We start from the raw sequence: 15,144 nt of genomic DNA, 5'->3' as shown, positions 1-15,144 counted from the left end.
GGATAGATCATCCAAACAGAAGATCAATAAGGAAACATTGGCCTTAAACGACACACTAGAACAGATGGACCTAGTAGATATAGACAGAGCATTCCATCCAAAAACCGAAGAATACACGTTCTTTTCAAATCCACATGGAACATTCTCCAGGATTGATCACATATTAGGCCACAAAACAAGTCTCCATAAATTTAAGAAGATTGAAATAATACCAAGCATCTTTTCTGACCACAACGGTATGAAACTAGAAATCAACTATAGGAAGAAAATCAGAAAAGCCACACATACATGGAGATTAAACAAAATGCTACTGAACAACGACTGGGTTAACGAAGAAATCAAAGAAGAAATCAAAAAATACCTGGAGACAAATGAAAATGAAAATACGACATGCCAGAATTTATGGGATACAGCAAAAGCGGTTCTAAGAGGGAAGTTTATAGCAATACAGGCCTATCTCAACAAACAAGAAAAATCTCAAATAAACAATCTAACAATGCACCTAAAGGAACTGGAAAAAGAAGAACAAACAAAGCCCAAAATCAGTAGAAGAAGGGAAATAATAAAAATCAGAGCAGAAATAAATGAAATAGAGACCAAAAAAACAATAGAAAAAATTAATAAAACCAAGAGCTGGTTCTTTGAAAAGATCAACGAAATTGACAAACCTTTAGCTAGACTCACCAAGAACAAAAGAGAGAAGGCACAAATAAGTAAAATCAGAAATGAAAGAGGAGAGGTTACAACAGACACCTCAGAAATACAAAAGATTATAAGAGAATACTATGAAAAGCTATATGCCAACCAATTCGACAATCTGGAAGAAATGGATAAATTCTTAGAATCATACAACCTTCCAAAACTGGATCAAGAAGAAATAGAGAATTTGAATAGACCAATCACCAGTAAGGAGATCGAAACAGTAATCAAAAACCTCCCCAAAAATGAAAGTCCAGGACCAGACGGCTTCCCTGGTGAATTCTACCAAACATTCAAAGAAGACTTAATACCTATCCTTCTCAAACTCTTCCAACAAATTGAGGAGGGGGGGAAGCTCCCTAACTCATTCTACGAAGCTGACATTACCCTGATACCAAAACCAGACAAGGACAACACAGAAAAAAAGAAAATTACAGGCCAATATCACTGATGAACATCGATGCGAAAATCCTCAACAAAATACTAGCAAATCGCATACAACAATACGTTAAAAAGATTATACACCATGATCAAGTGGGATTTATTCCAGGGATGCAGGGATGGTTTAACATTCGCAAATCAATCAACGTAATACACCACATTAATAAAATGAAGAACAAAAATCACATGATCATCTCAATAGATGCAGAGAAAGCATTTGACAAGATACAGCATCCGTTTATGATAAAAACTCTGAATAAAATGGGTATAGAAGGAAAGTACCTCAACATAATAAAGACCGTATATGAGAAACCCACAGCTAATATCATCCTCAATGGTGAAAAACTGAAAGCTATCCCTCTAAGAACAGGAACCAGACAAGGATGCCCACTGTCACCACTCCTATTTAACATAGTATTGGAAGTCCTAGCCAGAGCAATGAGGCAAGAGAAAGAAATAAAAGGGATCCAAATTGGAAAGGAAGAAGTGAAACTGTCACTATTTGCAGATGACATGATTTTATATATAGAAAACCCTAAAGAATCCACCAGAAAACTTTTAGAAGTAATAAACCAATATGGTAAAGTTGCAGGATACAAAATCAACATACAAAAATCAGTTGCATTTCTGTACACTAACAACGAAGTAGCAGAAAGAGAAATTCAGAATACCATCCCATTTACAATTGCAACAAAAAGAATAAAATACCTAGGAATAAACTTAACCAAAGAGGTGAAAGATCTGTACACCGAAAACTATAAAACATTTCTGAAAGAAATTGAAGAAGACGCAAAGAAATGGAAAGATATTTCGTGCTCTTGGATTGGAAGAATTAACATAGTTAAGATGTCCATATTTCCTAAAGCCATCTATAGATTCAATGCAATCCCTATCAAAGTTCCAACAACATTTTTCACAGAAATAGAACAAAGAATCCCAAAATTTATATGGAACAACAAAAGACCCCGAATAGCTAAAGGAATCCTGAGAAAAAAGAACAAAGCTGGAGGTATCACACTCCCTGATTTCAAAATATACTACAAAGCTATAGTAACCAAAACAGCATGGTACTGGCACAAAAACAGACACACAGATCAATGGAATAGAATCGAAAGCCCAGAAATCAACCCACACGTCTATGGACAGCTAATCTTTGACAAAAGAGCCAAGAACATCCAATGGGGAAAAGAAAGTCTCTTCAACAAATGGTGTTGGGAAAACTGGATAGCCACATGCAAAAAAATGAAAGTAGACCCTTACCTTACACCATGCACAAAAATTAACTCCAAATGGATTAAAGACTTGAATGTAAGACCTGAAACTATGAAACTTCTAGAAGAAAACATAGGCAGTACGCTCTTCGACATCGGTCTTAGCAACATCTTTTCAAACACCACATCTGACCGGGCAAGAGAAACAATAGAAAAAATAAACAAATGGGACTACATCAAGCTAAAAAGCTTCTGCACAGCAAAGGAAACCATCAACAAAACGAAAAGACAACCTAACAATTGGGAGAAGATATTTGCAAACCATACATCTGATAAGGGCTTAATCTCCAAAATATATCAAGAACTCATGCATCTCAACAACAAAAAAACTACCAACCCAATTAAAAAATGGGCAAAAGACCTGAACAGACATTTCTCCAAAGAAGATATACAGATGGCCAACAGACACATGAAAAGATGTTCAAAATCACTAACAGGGAAATGCAAATCAAAACTACAATGAGATATCACCTCACGCCCGTCAGAATGGCTATAATTAACAAGACAGAAAACAACATGTGTTGGAGAGGATGTGGAGAGAAGGGAACTCTCATACACTGCTGGTGGGAGTGCAAACTGGTGCAGCCACTATGGAAAACAGTATGGAGATTCCTCAAAAAATCAAGAATAGAACTCCCATATGATCCAGCTATTCCACTGCTGGGTATTTATCCAAAGAACTTGAAAACACCAATTTGCAAAGGTACATGCACCCCTGTGTTCATTGCAGCGTTATCACAATAGCCAAGACTTGGAAGCAACCTAAGTGCCCATCAAGGGATGAAAGGATAAAGAAGATGTGATATATATACACAATGGAATACTACTCAGCCGTAAGAAACGATGAAATCCAGCCATTTGTGACAACATGGATGGACATTGAGGGTATAATGCAAAGTGAAATAAGTCAGAGGGAGAAAGTCAAATACCGTATGATTTCCTTCATTAAGTAGTAGATAATAACAACAATAAACAAACACATAGGGACAGAGATTGGATTGGTGGTTACCAGAGGGGAAGGGGGGAGGGAGGACGGTGAAAGGGATAATTCGGTACATGTGTGGTGATGGGTTGTAATTAGTATTTTGGTGGTGAACGTGATGTAGTCCATGCAGAAATTGAAGTACAATGATGTACACCTGAAATTTTTACAACGTTATAAACCAATGTTACTGCAATAAACAAAAAATTTATTAAAAAAAAAAAAAAAAAGCTTACTGCTGTGTATATGTTGATCATGGGGGGAACCGGAAAACAGATTCCCATGATCTTTAAGCACCAGAATAAAATGCAGGCACATGGGCTTCCTCGTTCTCCAAATTGGAAACATCTGTGTTGTCCAAGTTCTCACTTTTTCCCATGATCAAAGGAGCAGTTCCTGAAACAGTGGGGTCTTTCAAAAGTATACCAGGCTTTTTGAAGCAACAATGCAGGATGCCCTGAATTTAGGATGTCCTAAGTATTTTTGACTCTTTGGGGATATGAATAGTTTTCCATCATAGGTGGCCCCAACAATTTTGGTTGTAGAGATTGAATCAATATATAAGTGCCATATTTTGCTTAAAATATGACACCATAAATTATTATTTTGTATACTTTTTTAAATCTGTTAATTAAATTATGACCAATGTTTTCTCATTACTTAGGATATTTACTTTATACTTGTAAGTATAAATGTTTATCATATATCATTCTTATGCACATATATGTATATAGGTGAAATAAACTGTGAGTAAAATAAATTGGTTAAAGTATTCCTAAAACTTCCCATTCAGAGTTCAACTTTCTGAATAAATTTTCAGAGTGTTGATGACATGACACTCTCAAAGAGTTCTCCAGTACTATCTCTGGATTTTCTCCCAGTCCTCTGTCATCTATCCTGAAAGCTTTGTTACTGCTACTTTCGTCATCTTACCAAGTTACCACCTGAAAGTTTTCAGACAACAACTAGGATTTGATGCTCTGTCAAATGGCCTATAAACAGTTTGTTGATGGCAGCCTCCAGGACTACAGTTGTTTTTACACCCCACTGGGAATTATAACCAAGTTTGCTCATATGCAAGTTGTGAAAATTATATCCCTTGACTGACAGCAATTGTAAGACACTACCAACCATAAGATGCATCTTGATTTCAAAGATGCTAAAACGTAAAAAAAGAAATGTACCAATGAAATGCAATAATTCTCCTATCACTCCTAATCACTATCTGCTATCTATCCTAACCACTTAAATGGTAAGATGGGAATAAAAGAACTCAGAAAAAATTCCAGCCCCTTTTCCATTGCTTCTCCATATAATGAACATTTTGGGAGATCTTTACTGAATTTTTAAAATTTAAATAACATAGTATGGCCATATTCATACAACTAGACTCTTCATGGTACATGAATTCAACACTAATGCTTTGGAATCTGCTTTCTCAAAATTGCAGGTCTCTAAAGCACTTGCATTCATATTCTGAACCATCAATATTGATGAAAACTATGTGAAAATAAAGGAACATAAAAGAACTTATAAATCCCCACCAAATCATGACAGTTTTAGCCCATTAAACTTCCATTAACCAAATCACCTTCAGTGCAGCAAATAATGAGGAATTTCAATTGTAGCTCAAATTTCTTAGTAATTTAGTCACCTCAAATCCATTTTAGAAGTAGTTGGAAATAAATTTTAGTAAATTAAAAGGCTTATCATATTTCTTGATAACATTCTTCCAAAGTTTAAGATTATATTTTGCATTTACTAAAATCCAGCCTGCTTTTCTATTAGATGTGGTCAGTTTTAGGAGATAAGTACTAAAATTTTCGTCACAATTCTTGACCTCAACTGAATTGGCAAATGAAATTTTGGAACAAGGGACATATTATCCAAACAGAAAAATTTTCTTGAACCCTGAAGTGTTGTACCACTTATTGGAGTCTTGGAAACAAATGCAAAATATTTACCAGCCCATAATTTTTAGTAGCCTTCCTTCCCCAAAGGAGTAGGCACATAGTAATGAAATAAACCCATATTCCTTTCCACTCAGTCTGGCACAAAATGTGCTGGTATTTAAATGAGCAATAATATTCAAGGATCTCCTCCTTCAAACATGTTGTAAATTATGAAGGAAACCAAGTGTCAAACAAAATATCAGAGCCGCATGGGAATGGAGGAGTTCTCTGTCAATACAAGGCTGGCACTTGTTTTCAAATCACTATAGGTACCTTATTCTCTTGTTAATCCTTCCACACCTTCTCAGTGAGTGAAGAATGGTTTTGTTTGTTTATTTTTTTTTGTTTGTTGTTGTTCATTGCAAGTGCCAATGAGCCATATTACTATGTCGTTAACCAAAGCAACTAAGGAATATTGAAATTTCATAGAAAATGAAACTCAGGTGGTAGTAATTACAAGGCCTAATAAACCCACACATACTTTTATGTACTGAATATTTAATAGTTACAGGGCACAATATTGATTCAGAAAGCATTGTGCATTAGTTTCCTCTTTCCTACGGATGAGAATTTTAAAATCTCTTGAACTACAGAGGCCCAGAGGAAAGCCAAGCTAAGCTTGGGCACGGACTTCAAAGCTACGAGTAACTAAAAGATCTGGTCCATTTCTCCTACTTTACAGATAAGGAAACTGAAGCTCCAGGAGGCTGAATGTTGCCCAAGATGACACAGTTGGATAACTGAAACCGAAAGCAGGTTTCTGGCCTCCCACGCCAGTACTCCTGCCCCTTCACCATGTGTTATATGTGATGGCAGAAACTCACAGATATATGCATTGCTGAAGACTTCAATTTCCTTAAAGGCCTAACTTGATTCAGCTAGAGAAAGCCTGGAATTGAAATTATAAGGACATTGGATACCTAAACACTGAGAGTCACAATGCATTTGAATCAAATTATTTCTAATAAACAACTTAACATTAATTCAGCTCTCAAGGAGCTCCAAAGCTCATTACTGACATTAATTAGCAATCCTGTACAATATCCCTTTGAGGTGAGCTAAGCATTATTAGCTTTGCTGAACAGATGAGAGGCCCAGCTATATGTTTTATGTGCTTATTGTCAAGATCCCTAGCTACCAAAACTCAGAGATGTGCCCCAAATCCAGTAATTTCTAGGACAACAGTGAGAGTCTAAGAGCACTAACTTCCAGATCTGGTTTTCAGTTTACTCTGATGCCAGTGTCCATTTTTCTTGCTTTATTTGAATTTCCTAAAATTCTAGAATTTTAGACCTAAATAAGAAATTAGAAATCATTCCATCCAAGCCTCTCAGTTTACAGATGAGAAAACTAGAACTAAGAGGGATTCAGTATTCCCAATTTGGGAAAACTGTTATTCTTATTAATTTATAGAATTAGTACAAGATTCAAAAATTGACAGTATTGATACATATGAAGGCATATTTTCACAATATTTTAAACTGTACTGATTTAGTTACTGCTTTGTTAAATCTGTCAAGTGTGATTCTGGAAACGGACCGTATGCCATTTGAATTAAAATATTTACACTTTCCTATTGAAAAAAACTAAAGAACTAAAAAAAATTGTCTACAACTAATTTTAGGCTAATAATCATGTCCAGCTCATTGCCTGCAAAGCCAGTCAGTCAACAGATACTATCCATCCCCTACTGATGCTGTAGTGTTTAGGGTCTGGTCATCTAGGAGGGGACCACACAAACTGAGCCCTGTCTACCTGGAGCTTCCCGTGGAGCCCTGACTCCACCATTTGTCAAACTTTTCTTGGCACTGACTTAAGGGTAAGAGAGATAATAAAGTGGGAAATATGTTTTTATGAGCTATTATTATCTTTTATCTTGACCATAAAATATCCAACCAAGATTTCCCATCCGCCTACTATGTGCATTACCCTGTGCAGTGTACTAGGAATAAAGCAGTGCCTTCCAGGTGGCTGACAGCCTGGCGGCCTGCCTTCTACCAGGAATTTACTTAGGACAGGTCAAAAAAAAAACAGGAGAGCTGGCTTGCATTGGTGATAGGAGCTCAGAGTTACTACTCACTGTGTCCTTGGATGTCTAAACAGATAATTTTATCTTCACAACGCTATAGGGTAGGTATTATTGACACTATTTTATAAATGGGGAAACTGAGGTACAGAGAGATGAAATAACTTACCCAAGTGGCAGAGCCAGACTTCAAACCCAAACTTGTCTGCTACCAAAGTCCATGCTCTTATCCACTGCTGCTGTGGTCCCAACAACAAAGAAAACAGAAAAGAATAGAGATGCAGCACACCCAACACCCAGCTCCTTTACCAAAATCAGACCAGCTCTCTCTTAGCTAAAGCCAACTAAGAGATGAACAATAACAGAAGCCAGGTCTAGTCTTGCCAACCTAAACAATACAAATGTGATTAATTCTAGAAACTGTTTAAACTGAAGAAGAGAAACCAGATGAAGATTGTGATAATACACTACCATAAAGGCTAAAAAAGATGGGAAAAGAGCTGTTGCCCATAACAATTTTCACAAACCTGCCAAATACTCTAAATGAGGCACTGAACTGCTGCCTATTAGCTCAACATTTGTAAGTAAAAGCCATAGGACTTTATTTTTTTTTTATTTTTTTATTTTTTAAAGATTTTATTTATTTATTTTTTCCCCCAAAGCCCCAGTAGACAGCTGTATGTCATAGCTGCACATCCTTCCAGCTGCTGTATGTGGGACGCGGCCCCAGCATGGCCGGAGAAGCGGTGCGTCGGTGCGCGCCTGGGATCCGACCCGGGCTGCCAGCAGCAGAGCGCACGCACCCAACCGCCAAGCCACCGGGCCGGCCCTGCCATAGGACTTTAAAATTAACATCACCTTTTTCTAAACTTTGAATTATTAAACAATTTACTGAATGCAGATTATAATTCACATAGAAGTTAAGAGCAGTGGCTTTAGATTCCAACTGTGCCGCTTGCCATCTGTGTGGCCTGCTGCAACAGAGTTAACCTCTCCGAACCTCAGTTTTCTCATCTAGTATGGATATTCAATCCTACATCACAGGATTGCTGTGGAGATTAATGAAATGATTTATATAGAGCAATTGGCACATAAACTGCATTAGGTAAATGTTACTATGAATGTTAGTCATTGCATGTCCATGTACAAAATGTTATAGAGTGATGCAATACGCTGTAAGAGGTGGTTCTTTCCATCAAGGACCATATAATCTATTTGATAAGACGAGACCAAGAGACAAATCAGTTTGTGAACTATACGAGACAATCCACAGGGAAGTGCTAAGCAGTGTAAGTACTGTGGACCAGTGCTTCTCAGATCTTAGCGTGCACACTGACCCCCTGGGGGTCTTATTAAAATGCAGCTGCGGATTCAGTGGGTCTGGGGTGGGGCCTGAGAGTCTGCGTTTCTAACAAGCTGTCACATGATGCTCCATTTACTTGTTCATGGACACACTTTGAATAGCGAGGCTGTAGATGTCCAGAGGTGGGAGGGGGCTGCCCAGTGAGGGTTGGGGCAGTAAGCTTTGGAAGAGGGATGGAAATTGATCCGGAGTTTGAAAGATGAATGGGACATGGACAACTCAAAAGGAGATAGGTGACATCCTAGACATGGGGAATGGCATGGTAGAAGGCGGGATGGCAGGAAGACAAGTAGAACAATGAAGAAACATTCAATTAGTTGACAAAGTCTCTACTCCGGTCCACTCTTTGGGGTGTAGGGCAGCTGTACCTTACATCTCAGACAGTAGCTCTCAACCCTCACTGGGCACCAGAACCACCTGGACAGCTTAAAAAATCAGATATCTGAGCCTCAACCACAGAAATTCTGATTTAGCTGGTCTGAGTTAATTTAACTTCAAGAGTTCATATTCCAAATACGGAGGGAAAAAATATTGCATGTAACCAATAAGTAACCATCCATCATGAAAATCACCTGTGCCGCTACCTTTGCAAGTCCCGTTAATATCTCAGCATCTCTTAGCTAGCTGATGAGTTATGAGCTATGGGGAAATTAAGGCAGGGTGCATCTTTCTCTGCATGGCTCACTGGTGCAGCTTAAATAACTAAACTTTGGAAAGACTTATTAAGGCCAAAGTTACGTTTTTTGCTTTGTAATCATCTATGGCTCTGCAAGTGATGGCTGATTTATTGTTTGATATATTCTTTCAATAAATTTCAAGAGTTAGTACTACACCATTCAATACTAATGGTTTTTTTTATTCCTAAATATAGGCTTACCATTTTCCCTTTGCTTGTCTGGAAAGATGTCCACCCCCTTCCACAACTTCTCAGAAATATTGGCTGGTTGCTCTGAAGTTCTTGGAAAAATCTAGGAAATAGGTCACCAGAGCCTGCTAATTTGAATGCTCCATGTTTTCCAGATATTCCGTAAGAAGTTCATTCCTTCTTCTAATTTGTCATTCCTTCAAAACCAAATCAGTCCCCAAACAATACTTCATCTCTGATCTTTCTGTAGAGGACAAAATGAAGAAGATATTAAATATGTCTACCTTTAAATAACCTTCTATAGTTAGATTTTCTTTTCTCAATGTGCGAGATGTAAATTTTTATATAATTACTCTCTTCTGTTTAATATTCTAAATAACTTTGGAGTCTTTGATATCCCTTACCAAATGATCTCCTATTTAGCTTGAGCACTCCTAAAATAGCACAATTTCCATGACCCGTGAAAGACATTGAAGACATATTTCCCAATACACTTTCTTGGGGAATGTTTCTCCAAAGTCTTTTTGGTTCTCTAATATTGAGACAATAGGGAAAATGTAGGGAGAGAGCGAGAGATTGAGGATTGAAAGAGAGGGAGGCAGAGAGAGAGGGAGGGAGGAAGGAAGGAAAAAAGAAAGAGCAAAATTCCCACATAAATAGTTTGAGAAGCAGGGATTTGGGGAGAAATCCTGAATAAAATATTTCAGCAGAAAAATAAATATAGACTGCCAAATTGCACCCATATTCTTGTTGGAGTTATTCATTTGCTTTTCTGACTTTAAACAAGGGTAACTAACAGCTACTGAAATATGAATGTGAGTGCACAGGACACTGAATGTTAGAAAATGTATTATAGGAGCCACTAAATGGAGAATCTAGATTCTAAACATGGCTTCTAAAGTACAAAAAGCTCTTCTATGAGAAAATACAATGTTATAGCTCTTGAAAAAACATTTCCACAGAAATGTAAGGACTTAAGTTTGGAGACAGACACTAACAAATCATTTCATATTGTCTTAGTCCATTCAGACTGCTATAACAAAATATCAAGATTGGGTAGCTGGTAAACAACAGAAATTTATTTCCCACAGTTTTGGAGGCTGGAAGTCTGAGATCTGGGTGCCAGCATGGGTGAGTAAATGCCCTCTTCCAGGTGGAAAACTTCTGTTTGTATCTTCACACGGTGGAAGGGTCAAGCTAGGTCTCTGGGGCCTCTTTTATAAGAGCACTAATCCCATTCATGAGGGCTCTGCCCTCATAGCCTAATCACCTCCTGAAGACCCCACCTCCAAATGTCATCAACTTGGACATTAGTTGTCCAAGTTGTGCCCCCATGAATTTTGAGGGGGCACAAATATTCAGACCATAGCACATATACACAGTATTTTAGAAGATTTGTAAACCTTTCACAACATGGATTTTTCTCCATTTCAAAGGAGAAGAGTTAGAAGAAAATGAGTTCCTTTAACAACAGCAGTAATAGCTAACACTTCCTGAACGCTTACTCTGTGCCAGGCGCTGTGTCCCGTGCTCTACACGTATCATCCCAGTAGACCTTCACAACAGCCTCGTGAGACTGGCGCTATTTTATTCTCATGTTACAGATGCAGAAAATGAGGCTTAGTAGAGATGTTGAACAATTTGACCAAGATCAAATATTTCGTTAGTTGTGGAACCAGAATTTGATCCCATGCTGCTAGACTACAGAGCCCATGATCTTAATCAATCCGTTAAATAAAATATACAGACCAGAGTCACATGCCTTATATTCCACATATCCTCGTGCATGATGCTTATTTCTTTATACTTCTTTCAATAAATCTACCCAAACGATAGTGCCTATCCATTTGGAAAAGCACTAATCAATGACAAAGGAAAAGCTTTGCTCTTATGAATTCATATCAAAACTATTAGTCAAAACAAAGGCCTAAGGTCATTTTGTTTGAAGTTCACCTTTCTATTAGTTAAAGATTGAAATGTCCTCTAAGACAAATTTAGAATTCCTAGAACAGCCTGACCTTTAATGTTCATGTCATAACACAAATGCACTTTGGTGTCATCATCATATTATCAATGGTATCTTTCCGTTATTCATCCTTCTCTGTTCATGAATCAAGCAAACATCCTGTAAACAACTAAATTTATACAGAAATATAAATAGGGTGAAGTTCATTGGTTATTCGTCAAAATATCAAAAGATCCGTGGGGAGAAAATTACGTTACAAAACTGCGACTTGGGGAGTAAACTTTCACAGTTACATCATTTTATCTCAAATTAAAATTTTTTTCTTAGGTAAACCATAAAATTAAAGGCTTGGAAAGAAAGGTAAAGAGTTCAAAAGAACACTGAATTGCTTCATGATATGCAACAATTAGGAACTTTGGAGATGAAATAGGAGAAGTAAGAGGGTATCTAACAGTAATAATTTTTTGTTGGCTTTGTTTTGTTTTCGAGTGTTTGCCGTGTGCTAAATCCTTTACATGGATTATTCTTCATTTGGGTTCCCCAACAGCAGATTCTAAGACAAGGATTCAAGGGCATGTGGTTCATTTGCAAGTTGTGGGGAAACCGGTAGGCAGGTAGAGAGATGAGACAGGGAGGGGGGAAGGCAGTCAATAAAGTGTGCATTATCAAGCCAGTTACCACTGTAGGAGACAGAGCTTAATCCTGCAAGAAAAATGCTAGAAAGCACAATAAAACACATGCCTCCCAGTTATTCTGTCTGAGAGGTGAGGGAGCTGAGGTATTTATACACCCATTACCTTCAGTCATTATTTGCAAGATGCTCCTGGGACATGAATTCCCTAGCACTTCAGAACTGCAGTCTTCCACAGCTTCAGAGAAAGCCTCAGGCAAAGAGACGTAGACAGGGACCATTAGAAGTTGACCTGCAGGCATGAAATAGGAAGGTTCAAGAGCTGTAGGCGGTGCCCCTAAACATTTGCCACAGATGGTCTAATTTAACTTCTTGCCATAATCCCAAGAACTCTATGAATTTGCAGCATTTTTATTCCCATTCTAAAGATGAGAACATTGAAGCTCAGAAGCATTGAGTAACTCACCTGGGGCCACACAGCAAGTAAGGGGCAGAGCTTGCTTCAAAGTAGATCGTCTGACTCCAGAGCCTGTAATCTTAGATATTACTCTGTACCATCTTCTAAAAGTTGTCTTCTAAAAACATAACTCCACCAACTCCTCAAGGAAAAGGTATGTCTATATCCTGTTTTCACCAGCCAAGAAGATCTGGTAGAGATTTATATTCAACACCTTCCATCATGAAAATACTGGGTATTTCTTTTTCTAAAACAATTTTCTGGCACTTAGTAAGTGCTGAATAAATGATGAATGAATGAATGACTCTATAAGGTTAGCCATAAATACATGTATGTGTAACCCTTATTTCCAAAGAAACCTACTAGCGTCCAGTATAAAAGGAGGTTGCATAAATTCCATCATTTAACCACATTTTGCTGAGCATTCCTCTCAGTTGCAGGACCACAGCTTTCCACCAAGGACCCCAAGTTTTACTAAAAGCCTCAAGAGAATATCTTACATGGACCCCCAGACCATGCTAGTCACAGACTGTGTGACAACCATCATTTTTTCTTCTGTCCGTCCCTTTTCTGCTGAATCTTCCACATTCACCAGTGCCATTGCTTCTTCCAGGAATTTCACCAGGAATTTCCAGTGCTTCCAGTGGGCACCACCACTGATGCGTGGCAGCCCCACAGTACCAAGCTGCCTGGTGTTTGTCTGGAAGCAGGAGAGGACAGAAGCAGTACTGTTTGCCAATACCTTGTATGGAGTAGTTAGTGGAAAAGATCTCTGGCAATTTACTCTTAGTTTTCTCTTGCTCCAGGAGTCCATTGGGTACTGGGCCTAAAGAGAATTTAGGGATGCTCAGCCAGCCAGTTCACCCTTGTCTAACCCCAATGTTACAATAACATTCCAGCTAGGTCCCCCAGTATCTCATTTATACTTTGTTGAATGCATAGGTTAATATTTTATGCCTTACTTATATATGCAACATTGTATATAAGGTTAGGAACATAGCTTAATAATGTTATTGCTGGCTGATATTTTCCTCAGCTCATCTCTAACCTTCTAACTTGCCATTCACTATATCTACAAATACACTCAGAATGTGTGCATAACAAAGAACAAAAAAATTTTAAGTTTAAAAGTCTATTTTCAAAATTTGCCAAAGATCTATATTATGGAATCTGGCACACCCACAGAATTTACTTTCTTGACCTAATGATATGATCCCAGAACATTCTAATGAAAGTTACAAAGAGGGATTATCCCTTAGCCCAAGGGAAGGAGTCTTGATGAAATTTCAGGGATCGAGGCAAATACACGGGGTGACATTTTGGGCAGAACAACTTCCCCTGACATTTCTCAAATGCATAGCTAAACTCCAGCTATAAGTAAAGCTTAACGTAAATAAAAAGTCCCATCTTTTTTTTTTCCTGTGAGGAAGACCAGCCTTGAGCTAACATCTGCCAATCCTCCTCTTTTTCCTGAGGAAGACTGGCCCTGGGCTAACATCCATGCCCATATTCCTCCACTTTATATGGGACACCACCACAGCATGGCTTGACAAGCGGGGTGCCTTGGTGCACGCCGGGATCCAAACCGGTAAACCCTGGGCCGCTGCAGCGGAGCGTGTGCACTTACCGTTTGCGCCGCTCGGCCGGCCCCTAAAAAGTCCTATCTTAAATGTTGATTTTTTCAGGTCAAATGGCAGTGTCCTCTTTTGAGTGATGATCTTTAAGTGCCAAAAATTAAAGAACATTAATAAAAAGTTTCCGGTTTCAGAAAGATTAGTCTCCCATAAAGTGTGTATAGATGGGTGAAAACAAATATAAATATAATTGCATTTAACTTTTCATTCATCTTTGAAAAAAAACAGTAAAAATAATTAAGGAAACCAAACGCAAATGCTATTTTAAAAATACAAATCAGACGCCTATAACATCATGCATATAAAAGTTGTGTAACTCAGTATCATGAGAAAAATGGAGTTTCAAATTATGGCACAAGTTTAATCCAGTGCCCACAAGGCAAATATACAGTTAAGACAAAGTTTTAAAAAAGAAATCTCTGAAATAGTAGGTATCTCATGACCACTATTGGAAAGGCAGCAGTTGTGATGACATTATCATCGCCTGTGCACGCACACCAAACTTTATGGTTTAGAAGAAAGTCCTGAGACAATAACGGAGCATCCTTTCAGAAATACTGCATCACCAACACTCTTGCTGGCAGAGGCAAACTCAGACTTCCACAACTCTGACTTCAAAAGGGTTCCAAGTAGTATGGCTATGGGTATGGAGAAGTTTTAGGTGTGCCTTAGCCAATTTATTTTGCTTATATTTTCCTTTTTGTGGATGAAAAAATTACTTTATATAATAAAAACCTTTGTTTAAATAAGTCAAAAAGCACTCAATATATTTAAATTTAAAAGTCTAAATGATAACGAATCATCTTATCATCATTTGACAGTGCTTCTTTCTTTCTTAATGGTACGTAAAATAGTGA

The sequence above is a fragment of the Diceros bicornis genome, chromosome 37 (assembly GCF_020826845.1).
Source record: "Diceros bicornis minor isolate mBicDic1 chromosome 37, mDicBic1.mat.cur, whole genome shotgun sequence".
In the NCBI taxonomy this organism is placed as follows: Eukaryota; Metazoa; Chordata; class Mammalia; order Perissodactyla; family Rhinocerotidae; genus Diceros; species Diceros bicornis.
Note: the sequence above shows the minus strand (reverse complement) of the source record.